The sequence below is a fragment of the Trichechus manatus genome, unplaced genomic scaffold (assembly GCF_000243295.1).
Source record: "Trichechus manatus latirostris isolate Lorelei unplaced genomic scaffold, TriManLat1.0 scaffold00154, whole genome shotgun sequence".
NCBI lineage: Eukaryota > Metazoa > Chordata > Mammalia > Sirenia > Trichechidae > Trichechus > Trichechus manatus.
In genome coordinates, this window is record NW_004444090.1 from 3684319 (window position 1) to 3711936 (window position 27618).

The following is a 27618-nucleotide window of genomic DNA, read 5'->3' on the forward strand; positions in this document are numbered from 1 at the left end:
TGTATTCAGCAATTTATTTGATGTATTTATTCAGCAAATACTCAGCAATATATTTGGATTGGGTTGTTACTATATTGTTTATGGTTTTGTGTCATTTTTCTTTAAGTGTAATTACCCTATAATTTCTTGAAAGGAGAAGGGACTGGGATTATAAAAGGTAACACTATTAGCTTCATAATCCTCAACATTCAATCTCTTGAAGCTTGAAATACATTTTTTACTTTTACTTTTTGGAGTACTCTGTGTATGCATAGTGAGAAATAAGTACATAAAATTCATCATAAGAAGTTGTGGAAAAGACATATACCAAAAGACATAAAGAAAATTTTTGTTAAAGTTATAGAATTTCAGGGTCAAACTAATGAAGATTAAATTTTGTAGATGCCCCTTGATACAAATATAAGGGAAGAATATCCAATTGTATGATCTGATCAAATAAAATATTTTGTTAAAAGGTTTTCTGTCTTATAATAAAGGTTTTCATTGGTTGTCATGGATTGAATTGGGTCCCCCCAAAATATGTGTCAACTTGGTTAGGTCATGATTCCCAGTATTGTGTGGTTGTCCTCCATTTTGTGATTGATGTAATTTTCCTATGTGTTGAAATTCTAATCTCTGCCTGTGATTAATGAGGCAAGATTAGATTATGTTAAAGAGGATTAGGGTGGGATGTAACATCCTTACTTAGTTCACATCCCCAATACAATGTAAAGGGAGTTTCCCTGGGGTGTAGCCTGCATCACCTTTTATCTTACAAAACATAAAAGGAAAGGGAAGCGAGCAGAGAGGGGGGGACATCACACCACCAAGAAAGAAGCACTGGGAGCAGAGCGCATAGTTTGGACCCGGGGTTCATGCACACAGAAGCTCCTAGTCCAGGGGAAGATTGGTGACAAGGACCTTCCTCCAGAGCTGACACAAAGAGAAAGCCTTCCCCTGGAGCTGTTGCCCTGAATTTGGACATCTAGCCTACTAGACAGTGAGAGAATGAACTTCTATTTGTTGAAGGCATCCACTTGTGGTATTTCTGTTACAGCAGCACTAGATAACTAAGACACTGGTCAATTTTTTTACAAGTAGATCACCAGGTTCTTCTTCCTAGCCTGTCTTAGTCTGGAAGATCCACTGAAACCTGTCCATCGTGGGTAACCCTGTCACATCTTAACTCCCTGTAAACAAGTGCTTCTGAATTCTGGCTACACATTAGAATTACATGGAAAAATTTAGAAACATATATTTTTATTTGGGCCCCACACACCAAAACCAGTTGCTGTTGAGTTCACCTCATGGCGACCCCATGTATGTAGAGTAGAACTGTGCTCCGTAGGGTTTTCAGTTCCCGATTTTTTGGAAGCAGATTACCAGGCCTCTGTGTGGACTCAGACTTCTACACTTTTGGTTAGCAGCTGAGCACATTAATCATTTGCACCACCCAGGAAAAGGCTTATTAAATCAGAATGTCTGAGGGGAGAGGAGTGGGTTTAAAAACTCTCGAGGTGATTCTAATGAGCAGTCAGGGTTGACAACCATTGTTGATGATAAACAAAATGAAGAGAAGAAAATAGATACCAAATGATAATTAGAAGATGATTACTTCTCACCAGCGTGCCCCACTGTCAAAATCTGTAACCTTCAATGCCATCAATGCTGAACCTGAGAAGCCATGAAGAAAGGAAGTGAAGGCAGGAAATGGGGTTTATATGGCTAGTGTTTTGAGATTGAAGCCATTACTTTTAACAGAATTTCCAGAAAAGGGTTTATATTCCAAACGATAAAAATCCAAGTTTAAAAGTCCAAATAATCAAATGACTGTATGTGCACTTTGTTTTGTAAGTGAAAGGCAGGCAGGTTGAAGAGACTGTTGGCATTTAAGGCAGGCCTTCCAAGAATGGGTTGAGTATAAGTAAAATAATTAAACGAGTTTTTTTTTTTTTTTTTTTTCTGGAAACTATCACACATTTTACTTATAATGATTGACATTTCAAAGTCTTTTAATATTTATCAGATTATCTGGTAAGCCAAAAAAAATCTTGATAATTCCAGTTTAATTACAAATTATGAAATAAAAGAACTTGATGCATCATTGTTTCTCAGGCCATGCAATTTTCAACGCATTATTTTCCTTTTAACACAGTTTGAAATTTTGTTGTTGGCTATCACCTCAGTTTATGTTTGCTTTGGCCTCTGTTCACACTAAGGCTTTGTGAAATTCCTAAAGTGTTGTTGTTTCTATTGGCAAAATCTGTTTGTTTTTCAGCTATAGGAAGATTAAGAATTTAAAGTGTTAGTCTTGACACTAATAGGTATTATTTAATTTTATTCAACCCACTCATTTGTTTTTATTTTAAATTATATCTCTTATACTTCAAAAATGGAGCCATGGTGGCGTAGTGGTTAAAGCACTTGGCCACTAACCAAAAGGTTGGCAGTTCGAACCCACCAGCTGCTCCACAGGGGAAAGATGTGGCAGTCTGTTTCTGTAAAGATTTACAGACTTGGAAATCCTATGGGGCAGGCAGTTCTACTCTGCCCTACAGGGTCACTACGGATTGACTTGATGGCAATGGGTTTTTATACTTATAAAAAAGATAGGGGCTCATTTCCAATAAAACCAAACACACATACATACACACCTAATTATCAATAACTTATTATTTTAATTACCCAAGTACAGCCTACAATACACAAATTTATTTCATCTTTGCCTATCCTTTTGTTTGGCATTTTTTAAAAAACAACTACATATACACACATACTCACACACATGTGTTATTGTTGTGTGTTATTGAGTCAATTCTGCTTCATAGCAACCCTATACAACAGAGTAAAATTGTCCCACAGGGTTTCCTAGGCTGAAATCTTTATGAAAGCAGATCACCAGGTCTTTTCTCCAGTGAAGCAACTGGTGGATTCGAACCACTGACATTTCAGTGAGCAGCTGGGCACTTAATCATTATATATACAAATAATGAACAAATCTGTCTTGGAAAAAGCATAGCCAGGCTGCTCCTTAGAAAGGAGGATGGCAAGACTTTGTCTTCCATATTTTGAACATGTTATCAGGAGGGACCAGTCCCTAGAGAAGGACATCATGTTTGGCAAAGCAGAGGGTCAATAAAAAAGAGGGAGACCCTCAATGAGATGGATTGACACAGTGGCTACAACAATGGGCTTAACCATACAAATAATATTTTTCAGGTATTTTCAAAAATTTGCTCATGTTTTCAAATAACACTATTTTTCACCAATAGTTGGGCAGGTTATACTTGAAATTTGTTGTTGTTAGTTGCTGTTTTCTGACTCATAGCAACCCCATGTGTGCAGAGTAGAACTGCTGTATAGGGTTTCCAAGGCTGTGACCTTTCAAAAGCAGATCATCCAGGCCTATCTTCCCAGGTGCCTCTATGTGTGTTTGGACCACTGATCTTCCAGTTAGTAGTCCAGTGCTTAACCACTGTACTACCCAGGGACCCTCAAACTTGAAATTAACTATGGTTAAATCAAATAAAAAGTTTTGCTTTTACTTTCTGAAGGGCCCTCAAGAACCACCCTAATTCTTTTTTAAAATCAGTAGGAGTGAAATTATCTACCTTGACACTGCCTTTTTCCTTGCCCTTGTCTGAGATTTTGTTCTGTACTGGGCTCACGGTGTTTGTTTTTTCCCTCCAACACTTTTGAAGCAATTTTTTTTTTTTTAGTAAAAGAAAAGTTTCTTTGGAAGCATGCAGAAAAATGTTATTTTCAGCTTCTTCCAGGAATCCTCTCTTCAAAGTTGTATTAGATTCTCCAAACTCTCCCAATAAAATTCAATTTAATATTGTGTTGTTCAGGTTTTATGATTTTGAGTGTATCATATCCCCTTTCACAGGTGAAAATAGGTGTGAACTTGTCAACCTTGTTTATCACAACATTCTAGGAAGATAGGAAAAGGCCAAAAAGATCCTCTGAGTTACTAGAAATTATCTGTAGATTTGCTAGAATTAGAACCCATTGCTCTTTCCAAGACTAGAAAAATCTTTGGATTAAGCAAGTTAAGAAATTATCTTGATCTTCATCTTTATGGGCATTAAAAACTCTTCTAGATTGTGGGAAAATGACAAAATAAATTCTGTGAGTGAGATGCAAAAATGATTAGATAATGCAACTGAACCAAATATCCAAGACAAACTAATGTGATCAGAATAATTTGAGCCTAAACCAAGAAAACGGAGCCATTTTAGAAGAAGAATTTCATGGTTTCTTAGACGATTTTGGTTTATAACTCTATTTTAGATGAACAGTTTTATGGTTTAAAAACAAACAGCTGTACAAACTAAAGTTCAGGGTCTGTATATTTCCATCTCTAAATACTTGATTCCTTTCTCTATTTCTTTATTTTAATGCTAGTTTTTAATCTACTGCATCCTTTTGTTTGTTACAAAGTTAGCCTCGTGAGACCAGTGGAATAAACATCAAAATGCGTTTTTCATTTTTCCCCAACTACAATCTTCATTGTTTTTCTCCTTACATTTCAATTTTACTTTTAGTCCTCAAAAATGGAACAATCATACCAGATGGCACAAGTCTGATGCTGTTTTCTGCTTCTTTATGTAAAGTCAGGTGGTTGACAGCATAAGTCATTCGAGCCAAAAATGAGCTGGGATCACTTAGATGAGGCAGCTCCATGCACGATCATGAAGTAGGTGAAGTGGTCTTTGATCCTCTCCTACTTTTTATAATAGCAACTCTTTCTTCCTTAGCCTCATCTAGGCTCAATTCTGTAAACAATTTTTTTTTTTTTTTTTTTTTTACTGAGTTCTCTTAAACTATTTGTTCAAGATGTTGACTGATAATTGAGATATTAGCTATCAATAAGGAGTTGGTTTTTAACGGAGTCCGTTAAGTCTCCTCTGTCCATAGACTACTGGATGGGAGCCTAAATCCCTGGGGAGTATTCCAGGGCACACCCACACAGTGGATCCTTAGAGGGAGAGGTAACCTATATGTGGGAGTAGACTCACACCCCTCAGTTATGAAACACAATGTCATTTCCCTCACAAAGCCCATGCTGCCATAAAATAATACATGAATGAAAACTTCTCACCACAAAAGAAAGGTGCTCAGAATCTTGAGCTTCCCAAACTTTATGGATTTTTATTCCATAGTGATTTAAATAACCACTCAACTCTTCAATTTTTTGCCTAGAGAATGGAATGGGGAGGTTTTCATGATGAAAGCGAGATGTACTTACAGATAGTTCTAATTTAGGTAATTAATATTAAATACAAATAATGAGTTATTTTGTTTCATACTGTACCTATAATAATCTGTTTTACCCTTATTACACTGCATTACTCCAGCATAAAGCATGTTAATATTTAGGAGCATAGTTCGTGTCATTGTAGGAAAGTTTAGTATTAAAATTGTTAATTTTTAACTCTTTAATATTGACAAATCATTAAGGATGAAATGGCATTAGTGTATGATGATAAAAACTCTTGGTTAGGCCCACTATGTTGCCAAAATCTAATTACATCAGGATGATTATTCTCTTTTCTGTCTGTATAGAAAAGGAATCAAACTTATAGACAAATGAGTTACAGATCCAATCTGGAGGTGTTAGTCAGAGCTATCACTGTTGCAACGGTTTCTCTGGGGAAATTTTCAGATCTAAACCAAAACATGAAGACAAAGCAGAATACCAGACTTCGGTCCCGAAATAAAGCCAGCTGCAATTCTGAATCACAGCAGGGATAAAACACTTTAAAACCCAACCATGGATAAGGATGGTCCACATAATATAATAGGCTAAATCTACAAGACCAAAAAAAACCCAAACCCGTTGTCGTTGAGTCGATTCCAACTCATAGAGACCCTAAAGGATAGAGCAGAACTGCCCCATAGGGTCTCCAAGGAGTGTCTGGTGGATTTGAACGGCCAGCCTTTGGGTTAGCAGCCATAGCTCTTAATCACTGCACCACCAGGGTTTCCAAATCTAGAAAAGGGTGTGAGATTCAAAAAGGGAAGAGACACTGGTACGTTCTGCCTTTCTTGGGCCTGAATGGGGATTTGGTTGCAGAGCATGGTGTCCACAGAGTGGGTGATAGGGAAGCCCTGTGGTTGGGCTGGAGACTTTAAATGATCTCAATTAACTTAATGATTCAATCATTCTGGTAGCAGCCTATAGGCCATTGTGCACTAGGTGGTAGTTGTCCAAATAACATGTAGACTGATCTGCATGGGATGGCTCAAGTGTAACAGTGTAGCTTATTTCTCAAAAAATGTATAGGCAGACTTTACAGGTTCAAATCCTAACACTATTTCTTGGCTATTTTTGTGATTTTGGGCTAATTACCTTGTCTATTAGAATCTTCAATTTCCTCATCTGTGAAATGGGTGTGCTAATAGCACCAACCTCACAGGGTTGCTTTGAGAATTAAAGAACATACCATGTGTGAGCACTTAACTCCCAGCCAGGCAGTTCCATGCATGCTAAACCATTTTTGCTATTAGAGAAAGGCTTCTGGAATTCTCTCAGGTGAAAGAAATCAGTGACAGTAAATAGAATAGAAATATTTTAATCTACTACTTATTTTCTCTCCATACAGTAATATAGCCTCCATAATAAAAGGAAAGGACAAAGAGGTAAACAGGGATAGCTATATTGCTAAAGGGCCCTGTTATTCTTAAGCATGAAGTCAGCATGTCTGAATAAAAGGCTTCTAAAGAGCCTGTTTAAAATGCTACTCTAAGGTAGGACTAACAATTGGCAATTTTGTGTTGACACATAAACAGCTCATACTCTTATGACTAATCTGAGAGAGGCAAGACAGAAAATATGGGCAGAATAAGAATATGTGACTGGGTAGGAAGGGTGCCTTTCTAAAGGAATGAGACCATTTGGACCTGTTTCAGCTTTAGGCCAAAATGTCCCTACTATTTAGGCAAATCTATTTTCTTGCTCTCCTGAACTCCTTATTTCTACATAATCAATGAGTAGCTAGGGCCAAAGCAATGATTATAGGAAGCAAGCAGGTAGAGCCTGGATAGCATTCAGGTTATATATGTCTCCTGTCCTGACTCCTAGCAGTTGGCAGTAAAGACTTGGAGCACTGTTAATACAATGCTTCTGAGGTTGCATTCCATCATGGGAGAAAATGATATATTGGTGATATTTGCCAGGCAGAGAAGCCAAAGTCCTACAGACATACCGGGAATATGTCAACCTTGATATCATATACCTGAATTCAAATTGTAGCTTCTCCACATATGAGGTACTATGTTACTTGTTACTTTGAATGAAATGTTCAATATATCTGCCCTTATGAAAATGTGTCTGTAAAACTGGAATAATTATTATACTTTTCTTCTTTGATTATAAGAATGTATGAAATAAGGGCACTGAGCACTGAGCTGGAACACATCAGTTGCTCAGCCAATGTTAAGTCCTTCCAACCCTCCAAGAAGGCCTACAGAGTCATGAAGACACTTTGAACATGAGCAGCAGTAGCCTGGCTCTGACCAGTGGTCCACCTAGGACCCAGTTCTGTGCTCAAGAGAGGCTCAGGGGCATGTGTGGTTACAGTGCCGGGAATGTGTCCATAATGTTCTATTATGAGCCTAGCATTTATAAATTTCACTAAATCTTTAATGCTTTTGCTAATAATTTTAGGCAGCATTCTCTCTCCTTCCAAAGATTCCATTTAGATGGCAAGAGATGAGAAAGTATTAACACCATGGGACCAGAGTGTCCCATCACTTAAGCTGAGATGCATTTTTCTTTACAGAATGGCCAGAAGAGTCCTTTAGTAACAATGATGAATTATGATGAATCATGTAACAAGATGGGAGAACTTATTTGCCAGAATTCTTCTCAGGGTGAGTACACTAGGAGGGATTAAGGAATAGTGAGACCACGTCCCCTCCCCCTGGACATAATCAAATGAGACTAGATGGTCATTAAGTGTCTTCAGAGAGAGAGGTAAGGGAAGGTGGTTAAGTGCAGGGCCTTTTATTTGGCTGGCCACTGCTGGGTGTGGGTCCAGCAAAGTGGAACAGTGGGTGTGGGGAAAAGCCAGAGAAGGAGAAAAGCAGTTTGCATTACAAAAGAGAGGAAAAGACAGAAGCAACATATATGGTGAGGAACTTTGAGGAAGGAGATAAAACTACATATTAATATCTCTCTGCCCCCAGCAGTGACATCACTAGGGGAGTACAGGGGGTACAGACACTCTCAGAAGGGGTGATGTCAAAATGACCGTATATAAAAATAACCCTGTAGTTAGTTATGAGAACAAAAACATTTTTCATAGGCCCAGCTTGCATGTATCAGTATACCCACAAGGCTAAAACTCTATAATAATTTACTTTTTGAACTTTCTAATGCCCTCTGGTCAGAGCTGTTATTATTACCAAATTACAATGATGCTTCAAATCACGTGGTTTCTTCTGCACGTACTACAAGCACTCACTGTTGTTTTCGTTGCTGCTAGTGTTTTTATAGCTGCTGATTTTGTCAAATTTTCTGTATTTTAGGTACAATATTGTGGTAATTAGTGTTTGTGAACGTATATCATAAGTTTTTTGATAAAGTAGTAACTAAATGAAAAGTAGAAGTGATATATGGGAATTATGATTTATGAGTAACAGTACAACAAAATATTACTAAGGATTCTGTATGGTCTGGTATGGGAGGAGATTAATGGGGGGAGGGGTGATACCATGGGTTACCACACTGGGTGACACCAACCCTAGTGACACCACTGGCCCCCAGCTCCTAGAAAGAATAAAGGAAGAGTATTTGGCCAAACTAACAGTCATTCCAAACTCTCTGCCATTCCCCGAAGATGCCTTGGTCCTCTGGAATCTTCTTCCTCCCTTTCCATTCCTGACACATTTCTGCTCATCCTTTCTGAGTTACTCCCCTTTTGAAATCTCTGTGACCCATGCTACTCTCAGGTCATGTAATGTACATCTGAACATCTCCCCAAACAAACTATGAGGACCTCAGGGCAGAGGCCAAATCTTATTTATTGTTCTACCATTTTTCTTCATAGCATAGTACCTGGCAGAAATGCTTAATTCAGTGTTCCATTGTTGAAGTGATAAGGGATTATACAAAATTACTCAAGCTGAGAGCTGCCAAACTCATTTAACCCATTCAATCTTCTTCTTCAATTTGGATTGTACCAGCTGACTTGGCTTTTTTTCTCTCCTTTCTTCTCGAACTTTTGGAGGAATTTTTGTTGGGGGGAGGGGAAGCTGTTTCTCTCCTCCCTCTGTCCTTTGCCCTTTTCCTTCTGTCTTTCCCTCCTTTATTCCTTCTTTCTTTCTTCCATTCTTCCTTCCTTTGTCCCTCCCTATCTCCTTTCCTTTTTTCCTTTGTTCTTTTTTTCTTCAAACTACATATCAGTTTCTGCAATATGCCAGGCACTGTGCTAGTCATAGAAATAGAGGTATAATAAGCATGTTACCTTAAGAAGATAATACTTCAGTTAGAATGAAAAAAAAAAAAAAGTAAGCACAAAAATTAGAGTTCTCTATTAGAGACAAGCTAAAATAAGCTCTTTCAGCACGTGGGAGAGCCACACAGGAAATCAAGGGAAGACTTCCTGGAGGGGGTGAAGATTGAACTAGATCTTGAAGAAAGAACAAAAGTGTCCAGACAACAATAAAAGAACAATAAAGATAGCACAACTATGGGAAACATCACTTATGAAGGTAGAGACGTATAAGAAAGTATGTCTTATTCAGGGAAATGAAAAGATCACTGATGTGACTGGAATCTAATGTACAAGTTCCCAGTGGAGAGAGAGGAAGAAAAAAGCACCTAAAACACCTTTTGTACTAACAAATCTATCTGCCTTTCATCCTGAAGGCTTTAGGGAATCACTTAAAGATTTTAAGCAGGGGAGAGGCATAATTATATCAAAATTCTGGAAGAGCACTTTGGCTGCTGGGTGGATATGAAATAGAAAAGCATGAGATTAGAGGCAGGAAGACACATTAGGAGGCTGTTTTCAATAATCCAGGCAAGAAAATCAAGATGGTCTGGATGAAGCAGGATATGCAGGGGCAGGGAGTATTTTAAGGAGTTATTCAAATGTACATTCAGCAAGCTGGGGTTACTCAATGGAGCTATTAAAAATAGTAAAACTAGAGACATTCTACAAGGGAGTGAAAAAAATAGGAAGGGGAGGACTTAAGCAATTACCAAAAATATAATGGTAAAAAGACGGGAGTTGGTAAGAGTATCAAATGCAAGGGAACACCCTAGGAGGATAAGAGACTCTAGAGAAAGTCCTTGGCTGATTTCATTTCTACCCTCTCCAGCATCGTGACAGCCATGGGTGTCTCTTCAAGTTTCAAGGATTATGATCATCCGGTAAATGTGAGGTTTTCTTATTCTCAGTCCCCTTTTTCATGTCCTATAATCCTTTTGGAATAAAAGATTTAAGCTTCCTTAAATGTCACACTATGACTCCATGCTAAGAATGAAGCTCATTAATTCCTCCTGTGCTCATACTTCCCTGCCTTTATAACTCTCCATCCCATTCTGTAGCCTTCAGCCTTTTTAGTCTGCAAAATACAGGCAGTCTCCGGATCCAACTTATGGACAACTCATACTTGCCCTTTAATGTTATGTAAATTTGTCCTTACTTTAAAACGATTGAACCAAGCCCTACTTGAAACAAATTCATCACAATCACCTTCACTTGCTGCACGTGCAGCTTTTAAATCATTGAAAAGGCTTTGAGCCTTTTCCTGCACTAAATTAAGGCTAAATAATTGTATGCACCTGCTCCAACTTATCTACAAATTCAACTAAAAGATACAGTTAGGAACAGATCTCGTTGGTAACCTGGGGACTGCCTGTATTATCTTCAGTGATTGTCTTCTCTCTTCCCCTATGAAAGTAGTCCAAATCTTACTGGTTCCTTCTTAGGCCCCCTTCCCTTTCTCTAGTCTACAGTTATTATCATAATTCTACCTAGGTGCCTTGAACTCTTTGTGGTACTAGGTAGGACATAACACAAACAAAATGGAGCACACATTTGGATCCCTAATTGCATTGCAAGTTGATTGCCACAGCCTCTTAGCTGGTTTCACGTATCTTTAGTCCTGTCCGTTCATTCAGTCCTACACAAAGAGCATGAGTCATTCCCCTCAATCCCTGTTTTGATCATTTCCCCCCTTCTCTGTACCCTGCAGGATCTCTGAGTTTCTGCTTACGTCAAATCAAAACTGATCATGAGTCACTCTTTATCTAACTGTCCTCCACTTTCATCATAGCCTGATTGTTCTATCTGCTTAATTCAAGCTGGCTGGCTCCTTGTTCAGAGCACACACACGCTGCTGCACTTCTCTAGGGCATTCACAGAGCCTTCCGCCCACCTGGCATGTTTCCGGCTCCTCTCTGCTACACTGGTTCCCTTGCTGCTTGCTTCAGAGCCCAGCACAATCCTCAGCTCTCTGGAAGGCTTTCCAGCTTTGCACACATTCAACTCAGTCACTCTCCTCTACCTTGCTCCATATTTACATGCTACAACTGAACACTTTCATTCATTTATTCATTCATTTACTTGTTGATGTATTTGCTTGTTCATTTAGTCAACAAATACTTATCAGGCCTATGATAGGCCAAACTGTGGTAAAACACCAGAGTCACAGCTGTGAACGAAATAGCCATGCGCTGCCGCAAAAGGGCGTATAGTTTAGTTTAGAAGACAGATATTCAAATATTATCAAAATTCAAAGGGAAGCTAGAAGTCTGTTTCCCTACAAGCTTTATGCTGGTAAAAACAAGGAAGAGATAACACAGCCCTTGGAGTATACCATTAACAGTCCTCCCAATCCAGATGCAATTCACCAATCATGGATTATTTTTTAAATAAATGATGCTGTCTGGTAACCCCCTCAAAAAACAAAACAAAACAACACAGGAGAGAGAGAATTACAAACAGTAATGATTACTCTGAAGTGAAGTGAGGTTTTAACAGTTGAGGAGAGCCAGGAAGGCTTTTCTGAGGAAGTGGCACAGGACGAATAGGATTTCTTCAGTTGAAGAGTTGCAGCAAGAGGCGTCCAGATTGGCAAACGGTAGGTGCAAAGTCCTTGAGGTGGGAATGGGCTTGGAATCGTCAAGGAACTATAAGAATTCTAGGTGATTACAGTAGAGAATGTGAGAGATCTTTACAACTTGAGTGAGCCTTTCATAATTGTGTGAGTGCTTATGTGCTTGTCACATGCTCACAGGCCTCATGTCGCAAACAATTTCAAAGTCCATCTAATATTTCCAGTCTTCAGTGCTTTCCATACTTCCCCGATGGTAAGAATCAACTGAGGCACTTGCTATAAATCAGCTTCTTAAGCTTTTTCCTTGGAAATTCTGATTCTGTGGGTCTGTAGTATGGCCCTGGAATTTATGTCTTTTAACAGAACTCCAGGTGTTTTTTATCTTCAGGGTTGTTTGGGATTCATTGATTTATATGATGTTTGGCTAATTCTAAAGTGATGTGAAGGACAGGAAGTGAAAGAATGGCAAACTGTAACATAATCAAATTCTTAAATCCCCGCATGCTTTTTCTTTTTTTAAAAGCAAACATTATCTAGCTGCTGTGCATTTTAACCTGTCTTTGGATGTTGATTACATAAATCTTTGCCTACTCTCCTATTTGACCAAAGAATAGTGGATCCCAACCCTGACTTGTCGTCAGAATTCCTCCCTCCATGCCAAGACTCTGGGGTATAGCTCAGGCATCTGTTGCTTTCAGAAACTTCCAGCTGGTTCTGATCCATAGCCAGGGTGGTCAACCACTGCTCTTGGATGTTTGATGAAAGTAGGTGGTCTGTTTTGTTTCCTTTGCCTCTCCCTAGTGCTTACTATCTTTTCTTCAGCTAGTGTAGGTTCCACACATGATCAATTATTGTCCACCTCTGCTCTCTAAGGATGCCCCTCCCCCAGACACAAGTGTAATAACTGTTCTGTCATTGACAGAAACAGTGTGCTATCCAATGGTAGTGATCTGAATAACTTAGATTCTGATTCTTTACTGTGGAATCATATACATCTGCATGCATGTTTCAACCACTTTTTTTAAGACAAGAATTATTTTAGTAACTATACCACTAATGGCAAGAGGTTAGTAGTTCACAATGAAGCCTTCAAAAAAGGAATAATGTGTTCACTATATTATATAAAATATAGAAAGTTAGAATGAAGGAGGAAGAAATGTGCCATGTGTCAGTTCACAACTGGGAATGACCCTGTCAATTGTGGCAAGTTAGGGAAGTAGGACCTAGTACTGGACTCAATTACTTGTTATTGCCAGGAAAAAGGCCTAATTAACAGGAAGAACGTACTACTCTCAGAGTCAGACAAGAGTTATGACTAAGTAAGTGAGGGTAACTGGGGTTCAGCTGGTGGGAAATTAAGACGTTACTGGTATTCATAGGTTCTTGGATGTAGAAAAACAGTTGGTACCAGTAAAAACTAGGTCAATTGGCATACCAAAGTTTATAAAGAAAACGTTCTACATCCCACTTTGGTGAGTAGTGTCTGGGGTCTTAAAAACCTGTGGGTGGCCATTTAAGATACATCTACTGGTCCCATCCCACCCAGAGCAAAAGAGAATGAAGAAAACCAAAGACACAAGGAAAATACTAGCCCAAAGGACTAAAGGACCACATGAACCAGAGACTCCACCAGCCTGAAACCAGAAGAACTAGATGGTGCCCAGCAACCACCCATGACCACCCTGACAGGATCACAACAGAGAGTCCCTGACAGAGCAGGAGAAAAAGATGTAGAACAGAATTCAAATTCATGTAAAAAGAGCAGACTTACTGGTCTAACAGAGACTGAAGGAACCCCGAAAACTGTGGCCCCCGGATGCTCTGCTAGCCCAGAACTGAAACCATTCCTGAAGCCCACTTTTCAGACAAAGATTAGACAGACCTATAAAACAATAAATAGCACCAATGAGAAACGTGCTTCTTAGTTCAATCAAATATACAAGACCAAATGGGCAGCTCCTATCCAAAAGCAGGGTGAGAAGGCAGGAAGGGACAGGAACTGGACAAATGGACACAGGGAACCCAGGGTGGAAAAGGGGAGCATGCCGTCACATTGTGGGGATTGTGACCAATGTCACAAAACAGTATGTGCATGAATTTTTGAATGAGAAATTAGCTTGAGCTATAAACTTTCACCCAAAGCACAATAAAAATTTAAAAAAACAAAACAAAACTTGAATCAGATGGCAGGATCTTAAACATTGGGCTGGATAAGGGGGAAAACACACCTTCAGTCCAAAATAGTTTGGGACATTAATCAAGTTATAATAGACAGATAAGCAAAAAACAAAAAAGTCCCTGGCCAAGGAATAAGACAGATCCATGGTACCGCAATTGAGATAAAATTAGTGTAGGGACCAAGCCAGAAGCCCCAAATTAAGATTCACATTTTGCCTGTTTTATAAAAGGCAAGTGTTTATGCATTAACAGCAAATGTAACTTGAAACTGGTCCCAGTGTTTTGGAATTGAGTCCCTAACTCCTCTTACACAGATTAAGGATCATATTTCAAGACTTGCAGGGAGGTCCCAAGCATGTATTTGATGGTCAAGTGTCTTTATGATTGCGAAGAGATAGGTTGAGCTTTTGAAATCTTGTTTACTGTTTTGCAAATACACCTAACTCCCCCAACTATGATTTGCCATTGCTCCCCAGAGGGATCCCCTTCTCTAGTCAGGAACAGTGATAACTTGATCCTCATAGATGTCCTACTTAATAACTCAGTATAGCACCTAATTATTTTCCAAGTTCTTTCAGGAATATGATTTCCCCTTAACAGCTAACAGCAGCCTAGAGGTGAATAGGGGCCCACTTCTGGAAGTCTGCTGGGACTTGGGTAGGGCACACGTCTCTGCATTGGCAAAATGGAGAACTAAACCAAAGTATGAAGAAAGATGACTTCCCCATACTTATGAATTAATAAGTGGTAAAACTGGGGCCTTAATCTAAAATTTCAAGTTCTTTTGTACTAGAAGGTATCAGTAATAATTTATTGAATGTGGTTAAGTGCTCGACTGCTAACTGAAAGGTTGGCAGTTCAAACCCACCAGCCGCTCTGAGGGAGAAACATGTGGCAGTCTGCTTCTATAAAGATTTACAGCCTTGGAAACGCTGTGGGGGCAGTTCTACTCTGTCCTATTGGGTCAATATGAGTTGGAATTGACTCAGGTGTGGTGGTGATGTGTGAATATAAAGGTGGTTCTTATGTCCTGTCCATATTGTGATTAATTAACAACTTTGTCTAAAGTATTTGGTTTCTTGTCAGAACTGTGGTTGTTACTTGCCATTGAGTCAGCTCCGACTCATATATAAAACCTACAAAAGCTGGAATCGGTATAAGGTAGAAACCAGTGGGAGAAGGAAAACTCAAAGATTTTCCACTAAAATGAGTGATAGAAAAGTGGAAAGACTGCACCCTGTCAAAGGCAGAAAACTTGTGAGACCCAGGAAAACAAGGCAGTTCCATCAGGTTCTGACTTTCACATGTTTCACAGTATTACAGAACAAAATGTTGACTGGTCCTGCGCTGTCCTCACAGTCGTTAGTATGTTTGAGCCTATTGTTGAGAGTCTTTCTCTTCTTTGCTGACTCTTTTATTTTACCAAGCATAATGTGCTTATCCAGAGATTGGTCCTTCCTGATGATGTGTTTGCATCTCCCATAATGCTCAGTGCTCTCAGTCCATCCAGAAACATGGGACACTGGTCTAGGGGCCTGCCCCTAGAACCTTCTCACACACATAGGAGGGAAGAGGAAGAAATTATCTCAGAAGTAGAGAATTAGTTTGTGGAAGAGTAAAGGAAAATCACTGTTTAGATGTCAGTACGTACACATGTATAAATTCCTAATGGGAACCTACTAAAATTTAGAACTAGAGAAAAAGAGCTGTAACTACATCATTTTGTATTAAATGGTGGGAATTTATCATTAAACAAAGTGAACTGAGCAGGTAAGAAACCTAACACTTTTTTTCTTGGAGAAGGGGATTGTGATTAAAGCTTACTGCTGTAAAAAGCTCTAAGACTGTGTAACACTGATTGTACATAGAGATTTTCTGTCATTCTGGTTCTTGATCTATGAAAAGAGTTTAATCTCCTCTTTTGTTTTCATGGAGTCTTTGAGTAGCGAACAATGAGCTCTAACCTCATTTGGTAACTACTAAGTGGTACAAGGCTCTCAAAACTAGTTGCCTTTCTATGTATGTTGAGGAGGACCCATGAGAATTTATGCCAAAATATGTAAGTCTTGATAGGGTACAAAAGCTCTTAGATTCTCTCAAATTTCTCCGCATGAGAATCTGTACCTAAATAAGCACAGATATTCTCTGATAAATCAGTTTCCTCCAAAACCTGGCATTATCCCAAGATACATTTTTCAGCAAACATTTTACTCAAAGAGTATTTATCCTGGTTTATTCCAGAAAAATAAATATTTATCAATCATCTAATCCACTGTGTCTTAATGTATTGTGCTTCTAGTGATATGTAAGTGAAAGATAAATGCATTTATCTGAAGTTATAAAGGTTAGCCTCTGATAATTTGATGACATCAGTGTAAATATACATTTCTTGATATTTTTTCTTCTTCAGTCAGAGACTTTAGGTCAATAATTGCTTTTTTTTTTAAACTAAGGTAGTGAAACAGGCAATCCTAAAATGGGAACATTCTAACATTAGAAAATGAAATTCTGCAGTTAGGGAAGTTGAAAAATACTTACAATACCCTATTTTAGAAGTTCAAAAGGCAAGATTTGGCTACTGCAGACCCACTGGGGATAAATCTGACAATGTGCAAGATTAGTAAAGAACATATCCTTCTTAGGAATGACTGAAATCTAGTGTAAAGTAAGGTAATGATAATGACTTAGGAATTCTTGAATTTGTTTTTCTCCATGTCAAAATATGTTCCTCATACCTCTGGCATATGGGGTAACCTCATTTTTAGGTCTAAAAGAACGCTTGTTTTTTGTTTTATCTTGGTAGTCTTTAGCATGAGTTTCTCTCAACTGACGCCAAGTAGAATAGTAAGAATATGTAAGAATAGTTGGCTTACAGGATTTTAATGATTTTCTGTCTCATCTTTTTTCTCCTTTTGGAGACAAGTTGTAAATAAAGATTCTGAGTGCTGCTTTCATTATGAAAGACTGAAGAATCATCACTGGCTCACTTTGTAGTTGTGAAAGCAAGACCTCCCTGGCGTAGCAGACTTATAGTTCCTTTGGAAATGTGTTATGGTGCCTTATAAGAACTGACTGAGAATGTAAAGAAACTTGAAAACCAAAAACACAATTACCTAATGAGGAAATATTCAATCTTTGCCATACAGTATCTCAAATACACAGACATTGAACAGAAGGCATTAAGTTCTTTTGGTAATTGTGTCCAGTTATCCTCAAGTCACCCTAGCTCATGGCAACCCCATACATGTCAGAGTAGAAGTATGCTCCACAGGGTTTTCTTTCTTTTTTTTTTTATTTATAATTTATTTTCTTTTATTTTTTGTTGTTGTTGAGAATACCAACAGCAAAACATACAGCAATTCAACAGGTTCTACACGCACAATTCAGTGACACCGATTGCATTCTTCGAGTTGTGCAACCATTCTTACCCTTATTTTCTGAGTTGTTCTGCCCTCATTAACATAAACTCACTGCCGCCTAAGGTTCCTATCGAATCTTTCTAGTTGTTGTTTGTCAATTTGATCCCATATAACTAGATCTTAAAGGAGTGTAATGCTTATAGCAGACATTCTTTACTAGTTAAGCTAAACTATTGTCCATAGGGTTTTCAATGGTTGGTTTACTTGGAAGTAGATTACCAGACCTTTCTTCTGAGTCACCTTAGGGTTGACTTGAACTTCCAATTTTTTCGTTAGCAATTCAGATCTTAACCATTTGTACCACCAGGGACACTTTTTGGTAATTAGTGCCTATAATTTCTTGGTGGAATTTTTGTGGGCAAGCACTTGTTTTAAAACATTGAAGTATTTGTAGCTTGAGTTAAAGATGTGATTTCATTGGAAACAGGATAGATAGAATGTAACTGATAACTGGAAGAGATCTGAACAACAATATTGATGATACAAACATATTAGAATTCAAGATACTCATTGATCTCATTGATTTAAAAAATTTTTTTGCAGTGAATTGTACATTATCTTAAAGTTATGACTTTTTCAGAGAGTATGAAATCCCCTCTCCCAAAAAATATTAGTGTTTACCCTGTTTGATAGTAAAACAAGGACCACCAACTGGGCTTCTTTGTTGTTGTCGTTGTTGTTGTTCCTTGGATATATCTCCAGGCTCGTGTCACTATAGATTTAAAAACTCAAACATTTGTGCTCTGTCTGGCTCAGCTATCATAAATGTGGCATTGTACTGTTCATCACCCAACAATCTGTGATTAATTTTCAGAATGACCCTATCTACTTTTCTGGGTATGTGGTTTGCCAAATCAATATGAAAACCACATTTTCTTGATCATTCACATGTTGAGCATTTAAATACTCAGGAGTTCACTGGGGGAGTCAGACAATGATGTAAAGAAAAATGGACAGGTGGTCCTGCGACAGGGTGTATGGGAAGTAGATGAAGGAAAGTGGTTGGCTGGAGATTTACTCACAGTTTGTCCTAGATGCTTCTAAGTCCTTAGCTTTATCCTTTGGCAGGAGATAACAATGTCAGAGCTGGAAGTGTTCACTATGTTGATTTCCCTGTCACAAGATTAGCAGTGCATTAACTTTTACGCTTTAGTAAAATCTTTCAAATTGTCAGTGGTTTCCAGGTCCATAGTACCGTGACTGTGCTAATATCTCCTCTCAGTGTTGACTTCCTGCCGGAGGAAATTCTTCCTTAAAAAAAAAAAAAAAAACCTTGAAAAATAAATGTCAAGAATGGTAAATAAAAGAAAAAATATATATCTTCCTTGTGTCTGACCAATTACCTGCAACTCAAGCCTATCTCCGCTTATCTTATTTTTGGTAAAGTAAAAGGTCAGCTGATCAATGATTTTCTGAAAATAATTCTTCCTATTCCAAACAATGGTCATGAATCACCCAATGGACTTCTTTTCCTCAAAGAATCCTACCTCTTATTGTTCTTGTGTTTAATCCATGAGTCTATTTTTATCCCCTCGATACGCTTCATTTATTCACCTTTTCTGAGCTCTTTCTAATCACTGTCTATATTCTTAAATTATTAAAACAAAACTGAACCTATTTACATCTAATTTTTCGTGTTAACTGGTTTTCATAGTGTGTGATAAAACTTAATCATACACAGCTTTTCTTAAGTATAAAATGTTAATAACCAGCATCTGATTTTAAACATTTCATTTGTAATGCATGCTAAAACTATCTTCCTACAAAGGATAGGAAATTGAAAATATGAAGCCAGGTTCATCTTATCTTTGCCTCCACTAAAATATTCATCATTTTATTTTGAGACAATTGTCTTTTTCTGTAAGTACAAAACATTGGGGAATAATTCTCTTGTTTCTAGGAGCCCAAAAGGGCAATACAGAAAATGTGCAGAAAGAGTTCACTCCAGAATAATGGAATAACATTTGTTCAAGCTTAATAATTGATTTAATCATTTATCATCAAATGATTTTTTTATGACTCACTAACGTATAAGAATTGCTTTCAAAGTACTATAAAATATAAAATTCTGCTTTGGGGAAATTAATTGTATTTTATTCATTTTTTTCTGTTACTTTCTAAAATCTTTGCAAACTTTGTTATGATAAACAATACATTACATAGGAACACTAGAAAAATACAGAAATGGGTAAAAAGTAAATCAATTAAAAGTTCACAACCCAAAGGTAACCATTAGAGATTGTTGCCTATCCTTTCAGTCTTTTTGATGAGCATGTATACACTCATTCTTTGTTCTATCATTTATGAAATGTTTTTTTTTTTTGCAAGCCTACTATGAGCCAGACACTACCGCACTAGATATCTACTCCGATGAAACAGTATTTTTTTCTTAATAGACCTTGCAGTCTGGTTGGGAACATAGATGATCAAAAAGTAAACAATGATACATTATGATCACTAATTGTGAGTACTATGAAAAAACAAAAAAGGTGCCATAATAGAGAATGACAGAATTGCGGTAGGGGGACCTAGGTAGGTATCTAGGGTGATCAGGGCAGATGTCACAGACGAGGTAATGATTACGATGAGGAGAAGACGCCAACAACGAGATGAGTAGGGAAAAGGACATTTCAGACAGTGATAACAACCTGTGACCTGGTCATGTAAATGCTTGGAGTGTTTGCCTTTGATTCTGGTATGCCCAGTGATACCTATTTGATTCCCTACCCTTGATCTTCTGAACATGTTACTGATAACTTGCTAGTTGGCTGCTAGATGGCTGACAGTGTTTATGGCATTTAGGTCACTTGATTCAGTTTCAGTTCACTCTTGTGAAATATGCTTTTTGTCACAACAGTAAACATCAATAGAATTCAGAAAATGTTGCCGAAATGGTGAAACATCAAGTCTTAATTGAGAGTAGAAATGTTTTGAAGTCACAGCGCTTTTGTTCAGCTATGTGCTAGAAATAGTGAGTATATGAAGACTGCATTTTTCAATAGATTAATGTGCAGATTCTGTCGACTCTAAGGTATAAGTGGAAATATCTTCTCATTCTTTAATTTATAAAGAGGGATATGAAGACTAGAGTAAAATAGGCTTTCTCAAACAATAAAACCCACATTTTTGAGAAATACGTCAAGGTAGAGAGACAATTCCCTCCCTTACTTGCCTTTTGTATCTAAACAGAGACATAATAATCCAACATGTACCAGCATGCTAACCAGTTGCCATCAAGTTGACTCCAACTCATAGAGGCTCCACGTGTGTCAGAGTAGAGCTGTACTCCCCAGGGTTTTCAATGGCTGATTTTTTGGAAGTAGTTAGCCAGACCTTTCTTCTGAAGTGCCTCTGGGTGAATTTGAACTTCCAAGCTTTCAGTTAGCAGCCAAGCATGTTAACCCTTTGTACCACCCATGGATTCCACTATCATGCTACAACCTTTCTGAAAATGAGATTAAAAAAAAAAAAAATGAGCAAACACTTTATGTTTCACCTTAGGGTGAAACAAATTTTCATAAGAAATTGTGCCTTAAAAATATAAGGACTAAATATCTTAGGATCCTAGGAAGTTTTTGGGAGTGTCATGACAATTAAGTCAGTTGAAAATCAGAATTCCAGATGCTTCACAAGGGGAAGGGGAATGTTATGTGAAAACATCCACACTATGTTTAATTAAGCTTTAGCCTATGTGGTGGTTTATTCAGCATAAATTTTTTCTGTGGGTCAAAGCAATTGCTGTTTTAGTGCTTCAAATCAAACATACTCTGAGGTTTAAAGATGAAAAAATAAATATTTGCAAACAGTGGTTGAATCAGGGAGACTATTCACTCTAGTTCTCTTTGAGGATTTTCAAATCTTCTATTTTATTGCTATTTCTACATTTACCAATAAAAATAGTCACCTTGGCCACCAAGAAGGGAGCTTAGAAGGAGCTATTATCCAGTTCTATGAATGTTAACAAACAAGTGTTAAAGCCTAAGAGGGTTCTTCAAAGGTCTCACATCTTAGTAACACACAAGTCCCTTTGTCATTGGCTGCCAGTCATCAGAAAGACAATTGCTCCTAATGCCCTGTAGAAAAGGCATAATAGATAACAGAGAAATTGTTTACAATTCTTTGTAAAATTCATACTTGATTTAAATATTATAAAAGCACATACTACCCAAGATTTTGGAAAAATGTAAAATATACATCTAATTTAAAGTTGAGTGATTTTTTGTTTTTAAATGTATAGTAATGGACTTTCAGAACAGATTAAACCAGTGTAAAGATTTCCTCATTTACTTTACAGGTTCTGAGCAAATGTGTATATGCCTAATAACTCATGTTTAGTCTTTTGGGTGGAATACTTCGCCATGTTTTCTGTTTTGACTCTCGCTTCTTTTCTGGAGCCTATTAAATGAAAATGAGAACAATACAAAACAGTATTCGAGACTGGAAATTTTACCCTACAGTGTGTGTGAAGTAGGTGGGGGCAGGGGAAAGAGGAGTCAGGAAACAGAAACCATTGGCCAGTTTACCACAGAGTGTTGAAGAGCCTAAATTGTGACTCTGAAATCATCTTTTTATGATACTCTGTTTAGGGCAAATCTGCACTGCCTGAAATACTTAAGTTCCTGAAATCAAAATTATCCCAAGGAATAGAATAAGTCCAATATGTAAATTCATGAAGGCAGCTCTTTAAGTCTCCAAATTCCCTTCTGTTAATATTATTCAAAGTTCCATTCATATTAAAGAATATCGAATGTAGAATTTGAAAAATTTGTGCGGATGGAGGCCTCAGAGCACATCTAGTCCAGCCACTGATTTTCAATTTGTGTAATGTGTGAGATGCTAATAGGTTTTCCAGGCTTCTTGAAGGGACTGGTCATACTTCTTTGCCCCATGAATTTTAAACAGTAAAAAAAAACAGACTCAGGCTTCAGTTAGGCACCAAAAGTTTGTTTTTGGTGGTATTGTTTTTTGTTTGTTTTAAACTGGTAAAGATGGGCTGGGATTAGTAGCTTAGATCTGGGACCAAAATTAGGATTTCTGTATATAACCCTAAGTCTAAGTCTTCCACACCTAAAGGTAAAGAGACTAAAAACCACACTCGCCAGGCCCACAGCTGTCAGAATTGTCTCCTGACTCTTGCCAACCAAGCCCCAAGGGAGATGAAGACAGAGGTGGGTCTATGAACAAGATCCTGAACCCAGACCTCGTAGGGAAGCTCTGTACAGAACATTCAATGAGGAGGTTTTATGTTTCCCATCTTCTATCTCTCTCTTTTTAAAGGAAACTCCATTAAGGTATAATTTACATAACATAAACTGTACGTGAAATTTAATGTGTAGAGTGTATAGTTTGAGTTTTGACAAATTTAACCATTGGAGCCCTGGTGGTACACTAGCTAAGAGCTTGGCTACTAACCAAAAGGTTGGCAGTTCCAATCCATCAGTTGCTCCTTTAAAACCCTATGGCACAGTTCTACTCTGTCCTACAGAGTCACTATGAGTCGGAATCAACTTGACAGCAACAGGTTTGGATTGGTTTTAGTTTTAACCATGTAACCACCACCACAATCAAGATATGGACCATTTCTGTCACCCCAAATGCCCTCTTATTCACCTTTGTGGTCCACCCCTAGCCCCACATCCAGGCTTCCAGGGTTCTACTTTATGTCAGTTTACTTGTCATTTTCTAGAATTTCATATAAACAGAATCACAGAGTATACACTCTTTTCCGTGTGGCTTCTTTCACTCAGCATGTTGTTTTTGAAATTCATTCCAGTTTTTGCATGTATCGATGGCTTGTTCCTTTTTATTGCTGAAGAATAGTCCATCATATGGAGATACTGTAATTTGTTTATCCCTTCACCCAATAGACTTTTTTTTTTCCTACTTTTTGGATATTATGAACAAAGCTTCTATGAATATATGATATTCAAATATGTATATGTTTTGCAAACATATACATTTGTTTTGAGTAAATGTCTAGGTAAATACCTATGAGTGGAATTGCTGGGTCATAGGGTAAATTTATATTTAACTTTGTAAGAAACTGCCAACTTGTTTCCAAAGTAGCTATACTAATACACATTTCCAACAAAAGTGTATGAGAGTCACAGTTGTTCCAAATACTTGTCAACACTTAGTATTGTCTTTTTTATTTTATTCCTTCTAGAGGGTACAAAGGGGTATCTCATTGTGTCTTAATTTGCATTTCCCTGATGATCAATAATATTGAGCATCTTTTCATATGCTAATGAAGCCCAGTTTATAATATAGTTCTTTCAGAGTTCATGCTTTCTTTGTCCTATCTATAAAGTCTTTACTTGAACTTTGTCCCCTGTCACCTCGACCTTATAAAGTTGCAGTTTTCCATGGGTAGCACCTTTGGGGGCAAAAAGCAACAAATTCACAATTCTTACCTGTTGTAGTAGCATCTGAAGACTAAACTCTTCTGCTTTTGTCAACTTTAGGATGCTTTCCAGTGGCTTTAAATAGTTGTTTTTAAAATTTTGCATAGCTTTTGTAAACTATTACTGTGCTTACAGTGTGGCAGTATGTTTGCATTGGTGCAAAGCTAAACAAACTAGTCCTTTACCCCAAAGAACTTCTAGACTTGGTAGGAGAGGGGCATGTATAATCTTTGAGAATTATTTTTATTAGTGTGTAAGAGAAAAATAGTAATCACTTTTAAGGTGAGTAGTAATTAGGACCAAGTACTGTAAAGAAAGGAGCCCTGGTGGCACAGTGGTTAAAACCTGGCTGCTAACTGAAAGGTTGGTAGTTTGAATCCACCAGTCACTCCGTGGGAGGAAGATGTGGCAGTCTGCTCCTGTAAAGATTACAGCCTTGGAAACCCTATGGGGCAGTTCTACTCTGTCCTATAGGGTTGCTATAAGTCAGAATTCACTCACTGAAATTTTTTTTTTTTTTTTTTTTTTGGTTTAGTGTAAAGAAACTGAACATTTTCTTAGTCTTCAGTTAATGTCTTGTTTATTGGGCTGATATAAAGGAAAGAATGATGGTTGCCACTAAATACATAGTTTGGAGGTATTAGCCCTGGTGGTGCAGTGGTTAAGAGCCTCACTGCTAACTAAAAGGTCAGCAGTTGAAATCTACCAGCTCCTTGTTGGAAACTCTGTGGGAAAATTCTAGTCTGTCTTATAGGGTCGCTGTGAGTTGGAATCAACTCAACAGCAATGAGGTTTTTTTTTGGTTTGGAGGTATTGAAGAGTATGTTTCTTCCTCCTCCCACATTCTAATGCACCTCCACCCTCACCCCCTCCCTCACACACATAACACACCATGTCCTGGTCCTACTGTAACATCACATCATGATATTTTAGAAGGTATATAGTAATTCAGAGCCCTGGTGGTACAGTGGTTAAAGTACTTGGCTGCTAACTAAAAGGTTGGTGGTTCAAAACCACCAGCTGCTCTGCAGGAGAAAGATGTCTCATTCTGCTTCAGTAAAGATTTACAGCCCTGGCAACACTATGGGGGAAGTTTTACTCTGTACTATAGGGTTGGTATGAGTCAAAATAAAAAACACTTTTTTTTTTGGTAGTAATTCACACAAAACAAAAAATATGATAGCACATAAAAATATCTGTATATTTGTATAATTGGTTTGGTTTGTGACTGAGTAAAAATAGTATTTTTTTAAGGAAGAAATTTTTAAAAAGTAAAAGCAAACCTGTGAGTGCCGCCTCACTGCCGTGAGCGCCAGCCCCTACCATCCACATTAAAATGCCATTCTTCCACCACCATGTCCGTCATTTTTATAACTACACCATCCCTTTGGTTCTGTTGCAAGAGCCAAGGACCTCTAGATAAGCCCCAAATGGAATTTATACACATAAATGTAGTATAGGGAGGTCCTTCCAGAGATTAATGATTTTATTTTCTTCAGTAAGAGTAATAAGCAGATGCCTCAGGAACAGAAACAGCCAACTAATCTTGTGCCAGGAAGGTAAACAGACGTGATCTCCCTTAATTACAGGATACAAGAATAGGGCAAGTAGACACCATTTCAACTTCAAAGAATAAAGAATACCGGTATAAGAGCAACTTACAAGTAATTCTTTGAACAGCTGAAATCACCCAGGGAGTTAATGGCTCAGGGCAGTATGGGGAGGAGTAAAGCAGACTGGGTAGACTATGAGGAACAGAAGCATTTATGTTGTGGGCATAGGAAGACTCACTCTCATAGGCCCTCAGTGTGGACGATAGTGTCTTTAGACACGAATGACTCTCAGGCCCCTATTTTTCTTTGTCGTGAAATGTGCCTATTCCACAGTTTAACATCATGTTTTGGGTCTGATTTTTCTTCTTAATGCTTACAACACACATTTGATGCGCTGAAAAAGGTACACAAATTAACTAGCTCTACGTCAATCTAGTATTCATGATACTACCTGTAACAAGTTGACTAAGTGATGACGTAGTGAGACGTAAAAGTGCCTTAATGAAATTTAAATAGAACAAATAAAGAGGAATTTTGGAAAACGCACGTTTTCCCTGTATTAAAAGAAACATGACAGAGATTAACACATAGCATGGCATTTAAAATATCAAGTGTTGTGAACTTTTCTAAGTCTTACAAGAAAGCAAGTGACTATCTTACTGACACGAGTTTATAAAGTATCATGCCCAAGCCTTAACTCCTCTCCATATTTTTCAGCAGCAAATTAAAGAACCTAATAACGTTAATAATAATAAACATATTATTATTATGCTGGCCAATTTAATGTTGTAAGTATTTACTGAGAAGTTATGATATATACATATATTAGTTAATTAAATTTACACAATAATCCTAAGAGGTCCTGCTGACCCTAATATTTCCTAATGTTCAGAAAAAAGATTCATCTCACATTTCTTTATGAATTTGGTTGTTACTTTCAATCTAATTTTATGATCATTTTCCCATTTTAGTATGTATGTGGTACATGTATATATTTTAAACATGATGATTCATCATATATCTATTATTATTAGGTGTCATCAAGTCGGTTTGACTCATAGTAACTCCATTTGACAGAGCAGAACTGCCCCATCTGGTATTCTTGGCTGTGATCTTTACAGGAGGAGATCACCAGATCTTTCTCCAGTGGAGCTGCTGGATGGGTTTGAACTGCCAACATTTTGATTAGCAGCCAAGCACTGTGCCACCAGGTGGATTTATTATTATGTAAATATATAGATAGGAACCCTGGTGGCGCAGTGGTCAAAGCGATAGACTGCTAACCAAAAGGTCAGCAGTTCATATATATAAAGCAAGTATTAAGTAAATTAAATTTTTAGCTCCTTTTTTGGAAATCTCCAAAACACACATACTGTCATACATACAGGAATAAAAAAACAAAACACTGCTGTCAAGTCAATTCCGACTCATAGCCTTCCAAGGCTATAAATCTCTATGGAAGCAGACTGTCACATCATTCTCCTTTGGAGAGGCTGGTATTTTATGAACCGCTGACCTTTTGGTTAGCAGTCAATCATTTTAACCGCTGTGACAACAGGGCTCCTCATACAGCTCGTATATACAGAGCTGTTGGTAAAGTTCTGAAAAAAAAACAATTTTTATTATATGACAGTGTAAATGCTTTGAAAAATCAGTGTTATCTTTCATAAGCGTAATAATAGAATTCAGCAAATCTATTTTTTGTCAAGTTTGGTCTAAGAACAGAAAAAATAGGTGAACATTTGGTCTGCATGAGTTAAAGAGAGCCCAAACCCTCACATACTCTAGATATTTTCACAATGGCCAAACATTTGACATTATGTCAATTTAGGGGGCATATCTTTTGAAAGTTTCTTACATCTGTGAACTTCCTAAAGAGCATTGCTTGGCATTATCTCAGATCCTGACATATACACTTGTCAAATTAGGAAGTTGCTTTCAAGCAAAAGGCTGATCCTTGGTATTATAAGCCACACAATTTACTCATTCATTTAACAAGCTTTATTGAAC